Here is a 23,245-nt window from a genome sequence, read left to right as displayed (position 1 = left end):
CTGTGAGCTCTGCCCAGGTCTAACAACTGTCTTGGAGGACATTTGTACTTCTTTTCTTTTCTCAACTCAAAGGCTTTCTACCCTACTGACACTACTTTTACAATTTGTTGGTAAATGTGTGATTACCTTACAATATGTATATTTCTTGCAAGAACAGCTCTTTCAGCTTGGCTGGGGGTTGCTGGCCCTTACTCCTCACTTCATTGGGGGATTATGTTAAGGTAAGCAATGTCAAATCTTCAAGGGGAGACAGGGTCTCCTGTATACCTGGCTGGCTTTGTGTTGACATCTCATCAGGTATTTCTAGTTTTAGAAGTATAGGGTAGGGAATTAGTGTTATGAATTCCTTCACATTGTTTTTATGTTTACACCTTACTGGCACAGTCCATGGCTGCACCCAGGATGCATGCACTCACTCACCACCGTTGACCTTCCCCTATTGCAGTATGTGGTTTCCAAGGCTGATAAGATTAACTGGGGGGAGGGGGTTCTGGATCTCTAAGACTCCTCACCTGAAATGTTAATGGTTTACAAGATAAGATTAAGCGGGTCGGGGCTGTCCTGCAGGCCCAGATATTCTTCTTCTGGAGGTGACTCATCTTGTGGGCAATAACTGTCCCTTCTTGGCTCACAAGGGTTTCACAAGGGTGCTTCATTCTGGATTCCACAGGGATTCCAGAAGTGTAGCTTTGTTGTTTAGGGGGCACATCCCGTTCAAGCACATGCAGACTTGGCATGACAAATTGGGTCGCAATGTGGCCATATCTGGCATGCTGTGTGGGAATCAAATCTCTACACAGCATATCAACACCTCCTCCTCTGTCTGAGGGATTTTTACATACCATCTGCACCATCCTCCTGGAGTTCCTGACAGGGTTCTAGATCCTAGGTAGTGACATGAACTGTGCCATTAGCACATGACTGGATAGCACCAATGAGGTATTGGGGGCATCTGCAACCTTCACTGGGCTGCCCTGCTTCATTGACAGGTTGGGGTTTTTAGACGTGCGGAGGTTTTGCCATCCCACGGAAAACATTGTTTTTCTGGGAAGCACAAGACCTTTCAGAAGCTGGACTATTGTCTCCTCCATAGATCCCTCAGATATGTGGTACAGAGATGCAAATATTGTCATGCAGCTTGTCTTATCATGCAAAGGTGGAGCTGCTGGTGGAATTTGGTGCATTTATCAATAGCTTTAGAGCAGTCCAATGCCAATGGGCAGATAAAGAAGTGGAGGACCAGAAGGCCAGGATTCTTGACTTGAAGTCCCGATATTTAGAGACGTCAGATCCGGTGGTTCTTCAGGACATACCACCTCCGTCCTTTGGCAAACCCAGATGGATGAGGCAAGGTTGGCATGGATGGTGACACGGAGCTGGATTTATCAAACAAAGCTTTCCATTGACTGTGCTCAACTTCTTCCTCCCTTGAGCCTATTTTGCGTATTACGACTGCTCAGGAGGAGAGAATTGCTGATGTTTTCGCTTTCTACTATGGTATGCTATATGCTTGCCATGAAATAGACAGCCCCCCTGAGATGGTGGCATTTATGCTGGACCTACTGACTCAATCTCCTTTGACTGTGGACAGGGATGCCTTGGATGTGGCCATCACTGTGGATGAATAGGGGGGCTGTTGGCTCAACTTCATCCGGGGAAATTGCTGGTGTCCAATGACCTCCCAACCGGGTTTCACAGGGTCACTTGGGCACTTCTGAAGTCCCACTTTCAGACTATCTTTTACAAGGCCCTGGAGGAGCAGTTTGCTCCTTTTGACCTTCAGAACCACAGACATTATCATCCCACCAAATCCCCATCAACCACTGGGCCCTTGTGATTCATACCAACTGAACTCCCTTCTTTCTACTGAAGTCAAGGTGTGGGCCAAGGCCCTAGCAAATAGATTAATCAAGGTAATAGATACCCTGATCCACCTGTCCCAGTTTGGCTTCATGCCAGGCAGGGCTAAGTGACACCACATTCAGCGGGTGAGCAATGCAATAGCTCTGCCAAGACACCATCATAGTGAAAGTGCGTTGCTGCAGGTAGATTTTCATAAGGCCTTTGACTCGTTCGTGGACATTTTTGCTCTCACTCCTGGCCAAAATGTATTTTGGACCCCAGTACATCAGTTGTGTGCAGCTCCTCTATAGGGAATTATTTTCCCAAGTATGGGTGAGGAGAACCACATGTGCGCCGTTTTGTATTGAACTGAGTACCCATCGGGGTGCCCCTTTCACTGTTCCTCTTTGTTTTGTCTAATGAACCATTGGTAGAGTGGGCCAGAGTAGATGCACAGTTGAAGGGGTTCGATTGGGGGCTAGGGAAGGGAGAAAGGATTGTGTTGTATGCTGATGACATGCTGGTGTTCCTGATGAACCACCAGTGTGTAGGGCCCTATGCAATGCAGATATTGAAGGTCTATGGGGACTTCTCACAACTTTGGGTAAACCTTAACAAATCCTTGGTTTATGTAGTGGGGACAGTGTCCCTGAGTTGCCATGAGCGAGGGGTCTTGTGGTTCTAAGGCAAGGGTTCCGCTATCTGACTGTCTATTTCACCTCATATGCAATGCCGGCATGAGAATAGAACATCCAGCTCCATTGGACAGATTTGCAGCGGATTTCAAGTTTTGGACTTCTCTTATTTTCCTTTTGGAGAGATTGGCTATCTTCAAAATGGTGACTCTAACCTGCTTGCTTTACCAACTTCAAAACTTACCATTCACTGTCCCCAACTCCCTCTCCATATGCACTGACTCACTTTTGTGAGGTTTCCTGTGGAACCAGGGCTTACCTCGGATTGCGCTGTCCAAATGCTGCATCAACTTACAATAGTGGCTTCTCTACATCTGATGTGCAGTTCTACCATTAGGGCAGCCTGTTGGCTGTCCTAATGGCTAGTAGCGGCCGAGGGGTTCAGAGATCTAGCATATCTGTCAGATGGGTGGGCACTTGATGAGACCCCTCTCCAGTTTTTACTGTATGGGATGCTCCTCAATGGCTCCCTCCTGCACACAACTGTTTCTTAAAGTTTGGAAGGAGACTACATCATCTATGTGTTACACAGCAGGACTCACATTGGAAACTCCTCTGTGGGTGGGTACTGTACCAGTGCCAGACAGCTGAGGTTTAGGGGTTTCAGATCTGGGACCTCATTGGCATTTCTCAACCTGGGAGATGTGTTCCAAAACAATTCTCTTAATACCTCACTGATCTCCAGGAGATGTTTGGTCTCCATCAATCGCTATTCTTCATGTTTTTACAACTCCATCATGCCCATACACCCTATATCACACACTAAGTTAACATCCTAGAGGTCAGCTCCCTCAAGACTTAGATACTTTTGAAGAACATACAGTTTCCCTGTCTTTGGGTCCCTGAGAGAGTCCTGGACCCATGAGGTGGGTCCCCTTACGGATGAGTACTGGAGGGAGATGATGGCCTCGCCACATGAGGTGGCTAATGCATCCCAATACAGCCTGATACAGTTGTGCTATTTACATTGGGTTTTTTTGACGAGGAAGAGGCTGTGGAGGAGGGGGCTATTTGTGTCTGCCAGCAGCTTACGCTGCCAGGCCCAACAGGAGATTTCCTAAACACTTTTTGTACCTGCAATGTTTTGGCTCCTTTCTGGGAGGGAATGTTTCATTGCTTAGAAGGAGTGTTGGGCCTGTCCTTGCCTAGGACCCTGCAGTGTGCCCTGTTACACATTTATGAAGGAGTGCATTGTAATAGATACAAATGGGCCTTGCATTGGCTGGGCCTGGTTATTGCCAAGAGAGACATAAAGAAAGCATCGAAGGGGGCCTGGGCCCCCTCTCTCGAGGTCTGAAAAGGGGGACTGGATCATAGTAAGGGGGTTGAAGCAACTGATTTACATAGCCAGAGGATGTCCCAAGAAACATTGAAAGATATGGGAAGACTGGGCAAATTTTTGTGGGGTCAACTATAACATTGCCTCACACAAGGATGGTCCTTGGATGATAAAACTAAAGCATTTGGTAAATGATCATGCCATGGATGGGGGGTGAGGCAGGGTGCATGGCTCAAGCCATATCTTCAACACTGGGTTGCTGTGCTGCAGGAGAGTGTTTTGTTTTTTTCTTTTGTTGGACCCCCATTGGTCCGAGTGTCAGCTGGTTTGTGGGAATAGAATCTACCTGCTTTCTTCTATTAATGCTTAGAATTGCTATAAAAAATACAATAAAAGTGTTTCAGATAAAATAAACACCATCCAGGTACCCCAGCTGTATGCACAAAACAATGCACACACCACAAAGGGGACCCTGTTGTGCACACAACAAAGGAATACCCTGCAATAAACACTACCAAGAAGCCATCTGCTCTACTCGGCTCGCAAGTGTCTGCTGCTTCAAGCAGCCACCAACAACAATTTTCGGTGTACTCAGTTTGCTGAAACTTAACATGGTGGCTGAAATTACTACTAATTGGTGCAATCCCTTTCAGAGCTGCTTCCATAATCCAGGGAACAATCGTGGATAGTTGCAGTCATTTTCCAATCATACTTAAGGGCTTTGATGGACAACAGTAAGCACTGTTAAGTTTCTATGGCCTAACAAACTGAGTATCGAAGATAAGAGGTCACAGTCACACCCAGATGCCATACATCTTCTCTACAGTATGGTACCATACAGCAAAGATATGTCTGAAATGAGAGGCTATATCTCTAATATCCACAATGGCTAAATTCCCTTATTTCGGAAAAAACCTGTATTAAAAATTGTCACGTGCCAATTACTTTAGGGTTAGCACTTTTGATAGTGTGGAGCATATTTATGAGAAATGACACAATGCTGCATTGCACCTAAAAATCCTGGACTGTGTAGCACTTTTTACTTGTGACATGGATGCATCAAACACCATGTTGCAAGTTCTTAAGCTGCATCAAAAATTCTGATGCATCTTCGAAATAAATGACGCAACATGTCATAAGGCAACTGCCATCTACATGATGCAAAGCTGATTTGTGTGTTGCAAAGCACTTGTACGTGCCGCAAATCAGCATTCTGCCATCGAAGGGAATGTTGCATGGTAGGAAGTGTAAAAAAAGATGCAATTCAAATCACGAAACAGTAGTTCAAAAGTAACTTTAAAAAATGGAGGGAGCACCATCCACCAGTCAGGAGGGCAACAACCCCAACCAAGATGACCAGACAGAAGGCCAGGGGAGGAGGAAGAGGAAGAGAAATTTCAGTGAGGAGGAGAACCAACAGTAATAGCGGAGATGACAAAGAATCTGTGCCCTCTCCTTCTCATCTCCACATTATGGAAGAAGGAAGTCATTTGGCAATCCATACTGGATAAAATCAACTGTGTAGGGCAAACAAAAAGGACAGTGCTGGAGATGAAGTAGGGGTGGCATCACTACAAGTGCAGGACCAAAGAGAAACTGGCCAAGAACTTTATTGCAGCCATGAAGACCGGAGGAGGACCTGATGTCCAGGAGGAGTTGGACCTAGTGGAGAAGCAGATGGCATCATTCATCCCAGCAGAGTTGTTGGCAGGAGCTGCTGGACTGGACAATGCTGCATTTGATGTCCAGGGAGAACTACAAGGTAAGTGAAATTAAGGGACCATATGGTTAAAACTGTCATGCAGCTCATCAAGATACTTTGCTGTACTGCCCTGCGCTGTGTGCATGTGAAAGGACAGGAATGTCTCAGATATTAACTCATGCATCACGTAACTGCAAAATAATTGCCCAGTCACAAATGTTGTTGCCCAACCCTGCCAAGTTTCTCTGATTTGTGTTTGATGAATTGGTCCGATCTAGGTTGTCCTAATAATCATAGGACTTGTAGTCTAATCTACAACACAAACAACTGAAGCATTTTGTTAGAAATGGTGTTTCTGGTTGGCTGGATATGCACTTAAGCCAGGCAGAACCCACCAACTCTAGTCAGGGCAAGGGAGTTACATGTCCAAGATAACTCCTGCTCACCCCGTTGGTAGCTTGGCACGAGCAGTCAGGCCTAACCCGGAATCAATGTGTAAAGCATTTGCACACACAACAAACGTGATGCAATAAATACACCACAAAGGGAACACAACAAGGGCCAGATGTACTAAGCGTTTTTGCATTCGCAAACGGTGCGAATATCCGTTTGTGAATGCAAAAATTAGTTTTATGATGTATGAAGGCATTCGCAGTGAGAAAATAAGAAATCGCAAAAATAGCAATTTTTTGCGAATGAGACACAAATTTGCGAGTCACAAACAGCGTATAGCAAACAGCTAAATGATTTACTGAATCGCTTTTTGCGAAACGCTAATTGCGATACAGAATAGTGAATCGCAGATAGTGATCTCCTAAATCGTGCCGCTATTTGCGAGATGCAGATTGCGACACAGAAAAAAACGGATTCGCAATGCGATGTAGCAAAAAATCACAATTTGCGATTATTCACAGAATGGTCGTTTGCACATGCAATTTGCCACGAACTGAAACCATGTGGTAACCAGGTGCAACCTATATAAAGAGGGCCAGAATGCCTCAGCCCCTCCTCCACAATGGCTGCACTCTATGTCATGGCGAGGAGAATGAGGATCTTGGCAGGTTTAAGGAGAGAGAGGAGGAGACAGGAGCGCATCACAAGCTAAACTCAACTATGATACTTGACCGGATAGCTGAGCTACAACCCATGCTGCAGCGCACAACACAAAGGGCCGATAGCATACCCACACATGTGCAGGTATCATGCTCCCAGCACCTACTAGCCTCAAGGAGCTATCAAGGGGTCATAGCAGCATCTGGAGGGGTATCACAGAGTGCCCTCTCTAGATTTTTCAACGCATTTCTCAATGCCATGGTGAGCAGTATTCAACTGTACATAAGATTCCCCAACACCCCACAGGCATTACAACAAATCAAAGTTACTTTTTACCAGATAGCACAGTTCCCACATGTGCTAGGTGCCATTGATTGGACACATGTAGCAATCTGTCTACCATCGGCCACCGAGTATGTGGATCGCAACCGTAAAAACCATCATTCTATGAACATACAGGTGAAATGCAATGCCTCCTACATCATTATTGATCTCGTGGCCAGATACCCAAGGAGCACACATGACTCCTACATCTTTCACCACAGCGGGATACACATAAGACTGCTAGCTGGGGAGTTTGGTGAAGGATATCTACAAGGTAATTTTACAATAACGCATTGATGTAAGCATGACGTCAGACAGCAAATGTACTAATTTTACTCTCTGTGCATTCAGGAGACAGTGCCTACACAATGCGCACCTATGTGCTAACGCCCTACCTGAGCCCTGCCACTCCAGCAGAGAGGCAGTACAATGCTGCACATAGGGCTACCCGCAATGTGACTTTTAGGCTGCTGAATTGCCATTTCAGGTGCATCCATAGGAGTGGAGGTGCACTACAGTACAGCCCTAAGACAACATGCAAAATTGTGGCCACATGTGCTATCCTGCACAACATGGCAACCACCAGGGGCATACCAGTGTAACTCACAGAGCCAGACTCAGATTTGGATGATGATCCCTTACCCCCCCTTCTACCAGCAGACAGGACCAGAGCAGCAGAAGGCAGGCAAAGACGTGCTGACATCATGCACAACCATTTTTGATGTAGGTAATGACAAATCCACTTCAATAATATGTATTTCAGTAGTTAACATCTTTATTACCTTGACTTCAGGTAAACAATGTGTCATTAGGACATAGCTATTCACAATGGGCAGACATGATCTATTAACAGTGTCACACTATGAGCATCATAGCAAAACTTTATTTCTGCATGTTGAGGTGGTCCCCTGTAGCCCTCAACATCACTTCTTACGTTCACGCACTCCACTTGAGTGCTCAGTGCCCTCGCTGGCAACTCTAGTAGCAGGTTCACCTGTAGTACTGTGTCTGGCACTGCGACGCCTCAGATCAATCACAGGGACTGTCAGACTGCTGAGACTAGAGGACTCCTCACTGTCACCAACACTCAGTTCACTGGTTGTGGCACTGTGTGCTGTTTGCATGGCATCCACTATGTTAGTAATTTGCACCAGTCCCTGTGCAATGTCCTGACTGCAATGTGCCATCTCCACCTGTGTGGCAATGGCACACCATGATATCTGGGCTGTTGAACTTGCAAGACGATTGACTGATCTACAGAAGCTATCAAACTATGGCAAATATTTGTGATGGCGCCTGCTCTGGCTGACGCGCTCCTGCTGTATCTCAGTGCATAGTTCGCTAATGGCCTGTGTCAACTCCTTGGTGTTTTCAGCAGCTCTTTGCTGTCCCTCAATCAGGGTCTCCAAGTGCTTGTTTTGTAACCCCATATTGCTATTGTGAGACACAAACTGTCTGTGCATGGACTTCAAATGTTTGCATTCCCGACGCTGCACCTTCAGCATGGAAGCTTCCAGGCCACCAAAGATTGATGGGCCCACTCCTTCTTCTGTGCCCTGTCAGCGTGCATTGTGGCACCTCCTGAGGGGAGTTGATTGATGTTGGTGCTGGTGCAGGGACTGCTGTCTTCCTGTGGGACTCGCCTCTGGTGGTGGTGTGGGTTCGTGTTCTAGCATCTCATCTGAGTCCAGGTTGTACTCTGGCAGTGGTAACACCCTTGCCCTGCGTCTAGTCGGAACAATACTGTAGGACTCACTGGTATTTGAGTCTGACTGTGGCTGTGTTTCTGCTTCCCCCACTTTTTCAGACCCTGCAGCAGCAGGAACTGAGTCATCTGCAAGGACAATGTGCATGCAGCATGTCAGTTCTAGCATTTGTCACAGATTTCCACAGTGTTGCTTTAAATGTACAATTAAATTGTGTCACCCTTAGTCGTTTGAGGTGTTTCTCTACGTGGCTGACCACTATCTTGTTATTTATGTTGTGTATTCACCTAGGGTTGTGTACTACCACTCCCATAAGGCACTGTTCTGTTGTATGTAAGATGTGACATGGACTACTTTTCATTGTGCATCAAGCTATGTTCTATTTCCTAAGGGGCATGTGTACATGCAAGTGTGGGGATACACATAATTACTGGCTTTACCTTTGCTGGTGCTGGGTGTCCCTGAGGTGTCAATGTCAGTTACACCACTGACAGCTTCTGGCAGCAATGTGGACTCCACCAGGTCTTCCATAGGGGTGGACGGTGTGTGGGTGGATGGTCCACCTCTGGTGCTCCTTGCCTCCCTAAGCCTGCTGGCCACCCTCTCCTTGGCACGGGACCCCAAGTCGTACCATCGCTTGCGTATCTCCTCCACAGAGCGCTGTGCAATACCCACTGCGCATATTTTTGTCTGGATGTTAGACCAGAGTCTCTGCTTCTCACTCTCTGGTACTTGGAGTGAGGTCTTGCCAAAGTGTCTATCATGGTTCCCAAAAACCTCCTCAATGAGCACCTCCAATTCTTTCTCACTGAATTTCAGCTTTCTCTTCCTGTCTCCTTTCTCCTTCCCATTGTCAGCATTGGCCATGTTGCAGTTTGATCCTGGCTTCCTCACAATGCTGACTCCCTGGTGCTTGACTGTGTCTTTCTCACTGCTCCTATGGGTGTGGCATCTGGAAACAGCATGGGCTGTCTCACTTCCTGCTTCTGATGTCATCAGGCTGTTTCGGTTTGCCGTTTTCGCTATTTGTGATTTTCAGTTACCGAATCGCAATTCTTTTTGCAATTCGGTATAGTGTTTGCGAATTTTAAGAAATCGCTATTGCGATTTGCAAATTTGATACATCGCGTTTTCCATTTCGAAAATTGAGATTTCTTAAATTTCGCAATTTGGGAATTGCAACCTGGAATCTTGATACCTCTGGCCCCAAGTTAAGTAAAAATAAACTGTATTGCACGAAACATAATTAGACCAAACATAACATGTCAGTAATACCCTGCTACCCAAGCAGTTGTGAGAAAGTCACATAGTACTGTTACTCTGCAGAGATCAGCCGTAGTCACATATAACATACAGGTTACTTATTATTCTGCAACATAAGCAGTAGCCAGGAATCACATTATTATTGAAATGCACTTGTCATAAAAATATCATAAATGTCCTACCAGGAACATATGAACGCATGTGGCAAGTCATCAAAAACATATCAGCATGTCATGCCCATAAAAGGAACATCAGCAAGGATATGACACATCATAATAGAAAACAGGCTAGCATAACAGTCCATAAAACTCATACTACGAACATTAGAAAAGTATGTGTCTCCTGAAGAGTACTTGTTTCTATTGATAAGGACACCGCCAGTGCCACAAAGTAACTAGGGGGCTCCCTGTCCTCCTCTGCGCTAAACGGGGGGCCCGTACCGGTGATTGGGGGGAGGGGGCAGCACGCACCCCCTCTGAATTTTCTATCTGGGCCCTCCTGGGGCCTGCAATCTCTGGGGTCTCCGCCCTGGACAACTGTTGGCCCTCAACGAAAAGGGGGCCACAATCCGCCAGGAGGGCAACAGAGGAAACATTGCGGTGCGGGGGCCTCCGGTGAGGCTTCTTCCTCGCCCTCCCCTGTGTTCTCCAACAGCAATAAGAAGGCCTGGTGGGGCGGGGAGCCTCCTTTGAGGCCTCCTTCCAACCCGATCTCCTCACTGAAATAGGGCCTGGTGAAGCGGGGGGTCTCCAATGAGGCCTCTACCCCGCTTGGGGAGCAGCCGCAACTGAGGTGGTGCACGTGCCGCTCTTCAGCCCTTCCCGGGCCGCTGCAGTGAGAGCGCACCAAAAGAGGGACATACCGGCACCTTGGGGGAACCTCGTAGTATGCCACACCCTGGGGAACCACCAGTAGCATGCCTGTTCCCGTCCTTGTCTTTCTTGTACCTGAGGGGCACGTCAGGGCACACTCTTCGGACGTGCTCGGAGATCCCCGGCTGCAGCGGTGAATGTTCGGCAGGTTAAATAAGCCCTTTCAAAGCACAACAACAGAAAAACCAACAGCGCTCCCCAAACGTGCTTCACCAAGTGCAAAGACTCAGGGAAAGGAAGCGCTTTCCAGGCACTTAGAAGCAAGCAGTTCCAGGGGCCACAGCACCCAGCCCCTGGAGACAGAACAGGAGGGAGCACAGGGCAACAATGCCCAGCAATCTGGCCAACACAAGGATTGCAAATAGTGGCCGATCCTCCTAGTGACCCAGCAGGTCATAGGTCAGCATAACAGCAGCAGTCCAAGGTCCCTGGTGCGTCCATCCAGCAGCGTTCTGTGTCCAGTTCCAAGTAGGTGATTGTCTAAATTGCGGGAAAAAATCCCCTGTACTTATACTCAGTTTTGCTAAGCAATTCAAATGAAGGGGAGAGGGGGTTTCAATGAGCTACAACTGGTTCTGGGGTGTCCTCTCTCTCCTCCAGCACAGGCTACAAACTTCAGTTGAGGGTAAACAATCATTTTCTGTGAGGCCAGGGCATAGCCTTTACAGATGCATGTGTGCCCTGCCTCTCCCTTCTCTCAGCCCAGGAAGTCCATTCAAAATGTAGATGCACCTCTGTGACACCTCCGCCCTCCTTGTGTACAGGCTGTCTAAAAAGTATGCACAAAGCCCAACTGTCACTCTGCCCAGACGTGGATTGGAGTCAAGATGCAAAACACCATGATCACTTTCTAGATGTGCATTTCTGTAAAGATAATAAAAAAATCCACATACACCAGTAAGCAGCATTTTTCACTACCATCTCAACCATACCAAACATGCCTGCGCAACCCCTCATAAATCACACAATACCCCCTAGACCTAAGGCAGGGCATTTACAATTAAATCCTGTGAGAAGGCAGCACTCACAGCAGTGACAAACCAAAATAGGTTGAGTATCACTTCCAGGACAGGCCATGCTACCAGGCACATGTCCTGCCTTCTACATACATAGCACCCTGCCCATAGGCCTAGCTAGGGCCCACCTTAGTGGTGACTTACATGTAGTAAAAGCGAAGTTATGGGCCTGGTGAGTAGATTTAGATGCCAAGTCCCTGTGGCAGCAAACTGCACACACAGGTTCTGCGCAAGCAGGCCTGAGAAAGGTTTGAAAGGCTACTTTATTGGGTGGCGCAAGCAGCACTGCAGGCCCACCAGTAGCATTTAATTTACGCTGGGTATAGGGATACCACTGTACAAGGGACTTACAGATAAATTAAATGTGCCAATCAGGTATAAGCTAATCACACCAAGTTTACAAGGGAGGGCACATGCACTTTAGCACTGATTAGCACTGATAAAGGCCCTCATTCTGACCTTGGCGGGCGGCGGAGGCCGCCCGCCAAAGTCCCGCCATCAGATTACCGTTCCGCGGTCGAAAGACCGCGGCGGTAATTCTGACTTTCCCGCTGGGCTGGCGGGCGGTCGCCTTCAGACCGCCCGCCAGCCCAGCGGGAAAGAGGCTTCCACGATGAAGCCGGCTCGGAATCGAGCCGGCGGAGTGGAAGCTGTGCGACGGGTACAGTTGCACCCGTCGCGTATTTCACTGTCTGCGCAGCAGACAGTGAAATACATGTAGGGGCCCTCTTACGGGGGCCCCTGCAATGCCCATGCCAGTGGCATGGGCACTGCAGGGGCCCCCAGGGGCCCCACGACCCCCCCTACCGCCATCCGGATCCCGGCGGTCCGACCGCCGGGATCTGGATGGCGGAAGGGGGGGTCGGAATCCCCGCGGCGGTGCAGCAAGCTGCGCCGCCGCGGAGGATTCAATGGGGCGGCGGTACACTGGCGGGACCCCGCCAGTGGTGCCGGTCCGACCGCGGCTTTACCGCCGCGGTCGGAATCCCCATTGGAGCACCGCCAGCCTGTCGGCGGTGCTCCCGCGGTCCTCCGCCCTGGCGGTCAAAGACCGCCAGGGTCAGAATGACCACCAAAGTGCCCAGAGTCATAAGGGTAGCCAAAAAGGGTCAAGAAAATTAGGAGGAGAAGGCAAAAAATTTGTGGAATGACCCTCTAGAAAGGGCCGGGTCAACACATTGATTGACCAGATGCATTATCACATTACCATGCATGGTCATGGCTTGGATTCCAGGTTGCGTGTAAAATACAAAGGGAAACAGAGTAGATATTTCACAGTGTCTGATCTGAATCGAAAAAGCAGGGACAATTCCCAGCAGATGCGAACACACCAAATATAAAAAAGCACTATTGAAATATTGAACAATGCAGACCCACTTTTAGATTTCTATTATAACTTATGAATGAAGATGCTGTTTTGCATGATGGGTCTTTTTTAAAGCATGGGGTACAAGCACACAGGCCAATGCTATTTTAATATTTTGTCGCCATTTTAATGTATTTTTAGATTTATTTTTTTAACTTATTATTCAACCTGCGTATGCTATGAACTGTTTAGTTGTACTAATGTGTCACTTTTATGGTTGCTAAAATGCTTACGAATAAAGGTTGTTTGGATTGCATTGGATAATCTACAACATAATAGACTAGGGCTTCAAGTCCCACAATACAAAGTAAAAAACAGGACTGGAACAGCACATCATGCATGGACCTTGGAAACTGTGCAGATATGTCTGTGCTAACACCGATACCCTTGCATCATAAAGCAATTGTGCTTCTCTTGGAGCTAGACAGCCCAAAGTGGAATGTAATGTAAAGTAGTGTGCTTTGCCAGAGGGCTAACTTGTCATCCAAGAGGGTATCCAGGTGCTGAGTTTGGGGTGGCTCTCCAAGTAGGATCACCTGAAGAGCCAGTTTTACAGTCACTAGCATTAAACCATAATGCACACAGCTGTCCTGGTGTGCCTAGTGAGGTTTTTACTGGCGTTGACTGCCATGTAAGACACTACCATACTTCCTTTCTTGCTCATTTGGATATTAGGGTAGGAGGTATTGCAATTGATTTGCAGCATAGGCCCATGATTGTTTGTTGGAAGCAAAGATAGTGTCTGAGCTAGTGGGGCCTGGATACTGTAGTGCCTTATAGGTGTGGAAGAGCAGATTGAACTGAAGGAGGCAAGGGTTGATGAATGTGCCACAAGGTAGGCTGAGCAATTGTCAGGTACTGCTATTTATGATACTTCAATACTTGTGTCACAGCTGTGTAGTGAAGCTGTGATAGAGGGCATTGGTCTACTACAGCCAACGTGTGATTATGGTCTGAAGGATGGTGTCACAGGTGGCAGGAGGGAGTCAGAATAAGAGAACTCTGACTTTGCAACATACGTGAAACATAGTGGAGGTGAAATGGGGATTTGTGAAGTGTGAGGGTGTTCTATGTGTCCACGATGATGGTCAGGTTGTGGGTAGTTAGAGGATGAGGGGTTTAGGCCTAGTTGTGTGGGCAACAAGAGAAGTTACATGTTGCATGTTACCCTCATTATCATCTAGCGAGGTTCACTGTGACCCACTAAACTCACTTGTAGGTAGGCATGGTGGACAATAGCATAAGGTAACAAATGTTATGGTGTCCATGTCTTCTGAGAGTCAATGTATGATCTGGGTGTCATCAGTGTGTGAAATTAAGTAGAGTCCCTTGGTCTGAATGATGATTGTCTGTGGATCACGTACAAGGTCATCTGAGTGTGTCTGAGAGAAGTGATTAGTGTGATCCTGCAGATGAGTATCTTGGGATCTGAGAATATGAAGTGAGCATGAGATGTTTCATATTTCTATTTGTGATGGTGGCTATCTTCTGAGACAGCTGTCAGTGTCTACTGTTCTGGCTTTGGAGATGAATGCCCGTGCTAGGAAACTACTGGATTTCCCAAAACCATTGAAGAATGGTATGTACATGCCCTTGCCCATCCCTGCAGTGTAGCAAGGTTGCTTGATGTATAGAGTTATTTGAATGTGTGTCTATTATGACCCCTATGTCACAAATTTTGGTACAATTGCATGCAAGACAGTACATCAAGGCAAACTGGTATGTTTTACCGTGTGAAAGGCAGAGTACAGGATCATTTGTAAAACGAAACAAAATAACATGACTTGGACACTGCTGTGGTATTAACTGATGGAATGAGAGAATGCTGGCATCATGGTGACATGATGCAATAGTCTCAGCAGTGGTGTAAGGAAGCTAATGTAACATCAGCGTAGGCACAAACCAGGAAAATAACCCTAAATGTAAAATGCGCCCTTTACCTGCACTCACTCTTTCATGCAGGGTCGGCCAGCGAGTTATGTTGTGTGCCACTAAACAAAGAGTCCCCCTTGTTCATACAAAGGTTGTGTGAACAATGTTAATAGTACAACATGGCTTCATCTACTCCTAGTAACACGTGTTACACATATCCATGTGTACTTGAAATTGTAAGAATTCAGTCTGAATGTCACCAAAATCAGTTATATCTACATCTATCATAGATCATTATTGACATATTCCTATCTCTTTCCAGAGAGACAAACAACACCTCCGGTAGAGCAGTCTGTGCTTGATGACCAACCTGTTGAGGACACCAAAATGCCCCCATGGATGATGATACCTTCCAAAACCTCCTGGACTCAATTGATTCATCTCCTCCTGTCTTCACAAGTGAATACAACATTGCATGGTCTCCAGACAAACCACCACCCACAGTACAGGCCTCATCTAGCTTTGAAATCCCAGCGTAGGACTCTAAGGACCGAAGAGTTGAATTTTAATGGCGAGTGGTAGGTGCCCAGCAACTAATGACTGATGAGGTGTGGGGGGATAGGGACCATATCGGCCATCCTAGAAGGTGTCCAGAGGTATCTGAGCCCTAATAAGGGTATGGGTATGGTTAAGGCTATTACAGATTCCTACAATGGGCTCCATTCAATTGATGAGCCTCTAGCTGACATAGTTGGTTTTATGATGCAGAGAGAACAACAACAGCCTTCTGACACCAGTGAAGCAGCAACACACCTGAGGGCCATCCAAAACACCATGGAATCCATGGAGTGCAAGTTGATCTTCTAAACAACAACAATGGGTGTCCTCAATCGCAACGTTGTTGCTTTGTTGGAAAGCAATCGGAATCTTGTCAGGGACTCAGTGTCTGCCTTACTGTCACATACAAATACTGGTAGGGACAAGGGAGCCACATCTTCTGCTTTTGAGATGTGTGTGCCTCAAATGCCTCCCATACAAACACCACCAAATGCTGGGGAGGTACGAAACACATTAAAGGAGGAAGATATTGTGTTCTCTGGTTTCTGTCAGCAAACTGCCAGATAATATTTGTCTGAGCCTCCTGGCCAGTTTCCTAATGGTCCTGTGTTTAACATCATACCACCTCCTTTGTCACCCAGTACTATACTCTTTGCTTGCGCATCTGTTGGTCTTATTCAGTTGTGGACTTTCTTACAACCCTACCTTCCCTAATGGAAATTTGTGCCTCCTCACTGAAATACTCCTCACCTCAACATGCTGCATGACATGTCTTCCAAATAGATTCTGTCTGGCCATCTAACCATTCAATAAGTGTTGGTATTTACCAAAATCAAACATGTACACTATAAATAAACAGTGAATGGAACCTACAATCTTGTATGAGAATAACTCAATTTGTCCAACATTACAGAGTGTTGTATGTGTTTTTGCTGAAAGGACTAGATACACATGGTGAAAGTGTACAGTCATAACCAACTTCCCTGCTTCTTTGCATCTCAAGAAGAATGACCTAAAGTCACTTGCATATGCTGTGTTTGGATATGCACCTACAACAAGTAATTTCACTGAAATGGCAAAATGAGGAATGTGTTGTCTCCCAATGAAATGTCAGAGTGTGACCACAAGCTGCAGTTACTTGAATGGCACACAATGAGAAACTCATTCTAAACACACATATCCCTGCTATAAATGGGATGTGTGAGGGATGTGAGGGCATAACACTTTCCACTCTACCACATATATCTAGCTAGGTGAACATGACAATGTAATCACCCTAATATGATAACCTCAATGCTCAAACTGAAGAGATTCTACAGCACATACATTTGCATGGTTGTACTATAAAAGCCAGATACTCATGTCCATACCCATCATGAATTAGAATACAGATAATCTATTACCTTGAATGTAAGTAAGGAAGAAATGTTTGGGCTTCTGTTGGGCCCTGTGTCAACTGACAAATTGTGAATATTGCTATACTTGGATAAGGGGGGGTAAATGTGTCTGTCTGCCCCTGAGAGGCCTCGTGTATTGAGAGGGAGTGCAACCACACATTACATCTATTGTACATTGTACTTACATATTTTTGTATAAGAACCAAACCATGCAACATCTTTCCTGGGGAACAGGACATAGAAGACTTATGGGCATGATACTTTGGAAGTAGTTAACCACAGTGAGCTGACTGAAATTCCACATTTAGCCAGTGGTCAATGACGATGATGATGGAGGTTCTCCAGGCAGGCGTGAATACCTTAATAATTTGCCAACAACAATGACCTAATTGCCCAATGGTGCAAGGGTGTGTGTGGCAGTGGCAGGCATCAGTGTGTGTCCCAGAGCTGCATACAGGGATCTGCAATCTGCAGTGACACAACTATCCCAATTATACCTGCCATATTACTTTCACAAAATTTTCGACAGTAAGAGACTACCTGTGTTAAGTAGTGTGCAAAATCACCAAATGAGGTCTAATTATAGGGTCTAAAGGGTCCATACTTGAATCAAATGTGAGGTAGACTAACACTTGTCCGTGGGCCTCTGACAAAACAACTTATATCTTCAAAGACCGCAGGTTATTAGCAGCATCATATACTCAACTCAACTTACTCAATGCTACAAATTCTTAATTATGAAATGACGATGGCGTAGTAAAAGTAGAAAACAATTTAGTACTATAAAATGTATCTAAACAATCCACACCTACCTAGCCTACACTAACTAACCTTAACACTACCTTACATCATCTTAACTTATCTTAAACTACCTACACCAACCTAGACTACAGTAACTAACCTTAACACTAGCCTAAACTATCTTTACTTATCTTAAACTATCTTAAGCACTATTTAAAAAATAACTTGTTAAACAACAACCCCCACCACCTTTAATACACACAGATTGGTGCAGTACAAACTGTAACTAAACTTAACATAAATATATGTTTTGTGTATTTTTCTTTTGTATATATTTTTATAAAACAATAAATATCAACTCCCCACCTACGTAAAAATCTAAGAGTATAAAAACAGACTTAAAAACAACTACCTACTAAAATATCTAAAAACTAACGTCTAACTACATTATACCTATACTAAACCCTACCTAACACTATGCCTAATAACTGGCACACACAAACAGCATAATGAAGAAAGGGAAGGGTAATGTCCAGAGAGAGAGTCTATAAAAGTGTGAAACTTGTACCTTGGCCTCCTGGAACTTCAACATTAGTTCACACAGGCTGGCTTGCTCCTGTTGGATGCCATCCATCCTCTTATGCATTTTTCACAATTCCTTGAGTGTATCCTGGTGTATATGGTTGGCGACTGTGTGGTAGTAGGTGTCTTGGATGTGGGCCGTGGTTGGAGCGGTTGCTGCTGCTGTTTGAAACTCATTGGTATTTTAGTAGAACCGGATGCTGTTGTGTCTGTTTGTCTTCCATACTTCCAGGAACCCAAGAACCTGGCCCTCTCATATAGTACCCCCATCTTCTGAAACGCTTTGCAGATGTGGTGAATGTGGGAGTAGCGATCTTTCCATAACTCAAAAGTTTTGGCTTCATCTGCAGTTCTGTTATCTAGGGAGGTCAAGGAAAAACAAACTTAGCTCAAGCTGTTAATGTATCTGATGTTTGTGAAAATAGGCTTACATTATACAGTCATATGTGGCTGTCCAGACCGACTCCAAAATTTGAGATAGAGATATAGACACTATTCCTTCAGTACAAAGACATCTCCCACTTGAACAAGGCAAACTGAGTCAAGTATCATCAGTGTAGGTGCACAATATGGAAATATAGTCACAATAAGAATACAACAATTTCATTCAGAATAGTGACTTACACTTGTGGTTATGCCTTTATTTGAAATTGGACACTTGGTCCAGAAATTGAAACTTTAGGTGTTGGTATTGCATCATGCACTTGGTGTGCAGCTTGCTCAACAACATACATGAAAATTGATAGGGTACGACAGGACAGGTAGTGTGCTTCTGCACTGCATAACTCATCCGGAGATACTCAAGGCAGCACACACTGCTGACTTTACTTACTCAGTGTAACTGACCCAATACATGGACAGGTTGTTGCTACCTATCTCCTGCCAAACATTACTGGGGTACATTTACCAATTTATCCTCAGGCAAATGCACTGGAATCTGACGTATAGCTTCTTATATACAATTATGGCAAAATCATATTCCTGTACACTCATTCTCCTATGACTTCATTAGTCAGAGCACAATTGCAAATAAGACAGTGCATCTCAGTAGTGTGTGTATGCATGCTGGAGTACTCATTTGAACAAGAACATTGTGTCGTACAATGCAGGGACATTTGCACTATGTTGCAGGTTGACTACATTGGTGCCAGAAAGTCTAACATAGCCCACAAGTATGTGCATTCCTGCATGTGAACTTTTACACGGTGCAGCAACATTACTACACACCTTGCACTGTATGAATGCCTTCCAGAAATGGAACATGGGGGATATACAGAGCATGAGTTTGGCATTTCAGTTCCAATCCACATGTAGACTAGTATGTTTACCCAGCTGGCCACACCATGCCAATTAGACTGGATCCATGCACTGGGGGCCAACTAGGCTCCATACCTTTCACAACAATTACAATAGCACACTGTGCTAAAAAATATCCACATTAACCAGAGATCTGAAAGCTGACATTTTAATATTTTGCTTTTTACGCGTTCAGATATATTAATCTGATCTTATTGGCCAGGAGGGGGATCCAGTCAAGCTGCAGGTGTGCACAGTCTGTAAGAGCTCTGGGCCCACAAAAAACTGGTGGCGGTATGGACAGGCAACGGACATGTGCAGCGGGCAGGCCACAGGTGTGCCAAAGGAATGCCAAAGGCAAACCAGTCTGCACCCATCCACGTCTGTCTAGGGCCAGTCATTATGGCCAAATTTGGTGTATTCCTCAAATGACCTTAGATCCTGGTGTTCTAACAAATACCAACTTGAAGCTCTCTTCCTGAAAAACCCTGACAGTTTAGTTATTGTAAAACTCTAACAGCCGGATAGCTCACAAACGGAGAGTCTGCAGACATTTTAAACTACTTTGGAACCTGGAAAGCTCCAAAGCTTATAGCGAACAATTTATCCACTGTCTTTCTTAATGCACGTTATCTAGTTAAACAACAACTTGAGATATTTTATATCCTACTTTCCGAATCCCCTGACATATAGGGCCTGACTACGACCTTGACGGATGGGATACTCCGTCACAAACGTGACGGATATCCTGCCCTCACTTTTACAAATTCCAGAGGATATAATGGAACTTGCAAGAAGGACGACAGGACATCCGGTACGTTTCTGACTGAGTACCCCATCCGCCAAGGTCGTAATCAGGCCCATTGTTCCTAACAGAAACTTGGTTAACAGATGGCTCAATGCCTGATATTCTAGCAGCACTCCCAGAAAATTAATACATCTCAGATATACAAAACCTCAGGAGGAAAAAGGTGGAGGGGTGGCCACAATCATTAAATCAAAAAGCATCTTACCTTTACTAAACTTACTCCCCTACCAATACTGACAGCAGAAAACATTGTAATAAAATGCGATTCACCAATGTCCCCCTTAATATGTATTCTATTGTACAGACACCAAGGACACATGCCCCAGTATCCCCAATCTTAGCTGATGCTTTTATCTGCCTTAGTTATTGATTATGCAAAGATTTTACTCCTTGGAGATTTCAAATTTTGGGCCAATGAGGAAAATAGTGGCTACACCTTGTCAGATCTCACTGACTCTCTTAATAGTTTAAATGTTGACCAACAGGTGCTCACTGTCACACATACTAAAGGTCAAAGCGTCAATCAGGTCTGGTTGCCAATGCTAACTATATCTGACCTCAAGGTTTCCCATGCACTCGGTTAGATCATTACTTAATAATATTTGTCATAAATGACATAATGCCCAGGAAACTCCTTATCTATCCTGCTACTTATTCGAGAAGTTGGAATCATATCAATCTTGATAGCTTTTATCATTCACTGGCCTTGTCCACACCCACTTATAGTGGGAGTATAGATGACTCACAATAGGTGTTAACCAACTGGCACAGAGATGATAGTAATCTTCAAGCCACTAGGCATAAAACAAAACTAATCCACCACCATGAAACATCAAAATGGTATACAGAAGACTTAAAGAGAGCAAAGCTTGAGTTGCACCAATCTGAGTGGAAATGGTGGAACACATGTAGACCTAACAAAAAGGATAGTTACATCCTGAGGTTACAGTCATACAAGAAAGCAATCTGGGAGGCTAAACCTACCTACTTTTCAAATAACATTTTAAACTCCAAAAACAAAATTAAAGAAGTATTTGACATTGTTACTGAACTTTCCAACCCAAATCACTCATATGTTTCAGTGGTCCCTACTCAAAAACTGTGTGACAGCTTGAATTGTTTTTTCTTTGATAAAATATGGATGATGAAGTATAGTAATACTCGCAGTACCTTAACCTGTGGCCTTCCATTAGAAGATATGAATCCTACAAAGCTCACAGCTTTCCCAGCCATTACCAAAGATTGATTTCTGAAGCTGATTACTAAAGTCAAATCTGGATCCCCTACAGCTATCTGCCCCCTCTGATCCAAAAGATAGGCTTTTTCATTCCTTCCTGATCCATGTGATCTCCTTGCTTAACCTATCCTAAAGTCAGGGCATTGTTCCTCACAATTTTAAGAAGGCAGTAGTATCTCACTTCAAATAAAAATGTTGGTTAAGATCCTTCTGTTTTGAAGAGCTACCATCCCACATCTTTCCTTCTTTATCTGGCCAAGATGTTAGAGGGACATATTGCCAAATGTCTCTGCTCATTCAGGGCTCTTCCTTTCTAGATCCTCAAAAGGCGGGTTTCCGTCTCTCCCACTCTAGGGAAATTGTTATAATATCTGTATTTGAGGATATGAGAGATGATGCAGACAAAGGATTAGCCCAGGCATTAGTCCTTTTGAAATTATCAGCAGCCTTTGACACAGTAGGTCATGATATCCTAATTGAGTGTGTCAAGGCCACAGGTCTGCAGGGATCAGCATTAGATTGGATGAAATCCTTTCTCTAAGACCACTCTCAATTGGTCTGTCTTTCTCCTTTCTGTTAATACAAGGTTAGGCTTAACTGCAATGCACCAGAGGGATCTTCTTTATCCCTCCATCCATTTAACATCTACATTTCTTCACTGGCTTGCACCTTACAGAGTTGAGGGGTGAAATTATACAACTACACCGATGACTTGCAGTTGCACTTCAACATTGATGACATGACAAAATCAACAGAGTTCTTTCAGAGTACTATGTCATGCATTCAAAATTGGATGAACCACCATCAGCTGAAGGGGAACTCTGAGCAAACTGAAATTGTGATGATTAAAAATAAACTGCATAGCTGGAACTCCTCCTTCTGACCTTTAGAGATGGGTGTTCCACCTGTTCCTAAAAAATCTTTAAAAAGCCTTGAGATTCTTGTTGATGAAGCCTCAGATAGGTGCAATCACTTTGTCTTGTTTTTTCCAGCTCTGGAAAAATAAAATAAATGGAAATGCTTTACTCTAGAAGCCATCTTTCACATTGCTATTGCCTGTGTTATGTCCCAGATTGATTATGCTAACTCCCTCTATCTGGGACTTCCAAGGGAATTTAGTCAGAGGTTGCAGTAGGTTCAAAATCAGGCAGCTAGACTGGTATAGTGCCAGCCCAGATACTACCACATCAAACCGCTGATGGCAAAATTACACTGGCCTTCAGTTGCTCAGAGTAACCTGTTTTAAACCGGGTGTATAATCTTCAAATCTCAACGTGGAAAAAGAACAACTTTTGTGACCTCTGGAATACAGAAATACATTTTCAAACATAATCTTAGATCAGCCCATCAACATCTATTAGAAGTTCTCAACTTCAGCAGGAAGAGAATGGGTGGTACTAGGTTTGCAATGATTGTCCCAAATGTTTGGGATTGTCTTCCCTCACACATTAGAGCCACAATTTAGTACGTGAGCTTCAGGACCCTATTGAGATTGAACATATATTTCCTGGTCAGCCATTAACTGTGGAGCTCTGGCATTTTTGGAACTTTACCTGAACATTCATGTATGTTAAAACAGAGAATGCTTGTAATTCCATCCGTGTTCAAGGTGTACAATCCATTGATCAACCTCTTG

Source organism: Pleurodeles waltl, chromosome 1_1 (genome assembly GCF_031143425.1).
Source record: "Pleurodeles waltl isolate 20211129_DDA chromosome 1_1, aPleWal1.hap1.20221129, whole genome shotgun sequence".
In the NCBI taxonomy this organism is placed as follows: domain Eukaryota; kingdom Metazoa; phylum Chordata; class Amphibia; order Caudata; family Salamandridae; genus Pleurodeles; species Pleurodeles waltl.
Note: the sequence above shows the minus strand (reverse complement) of the source record.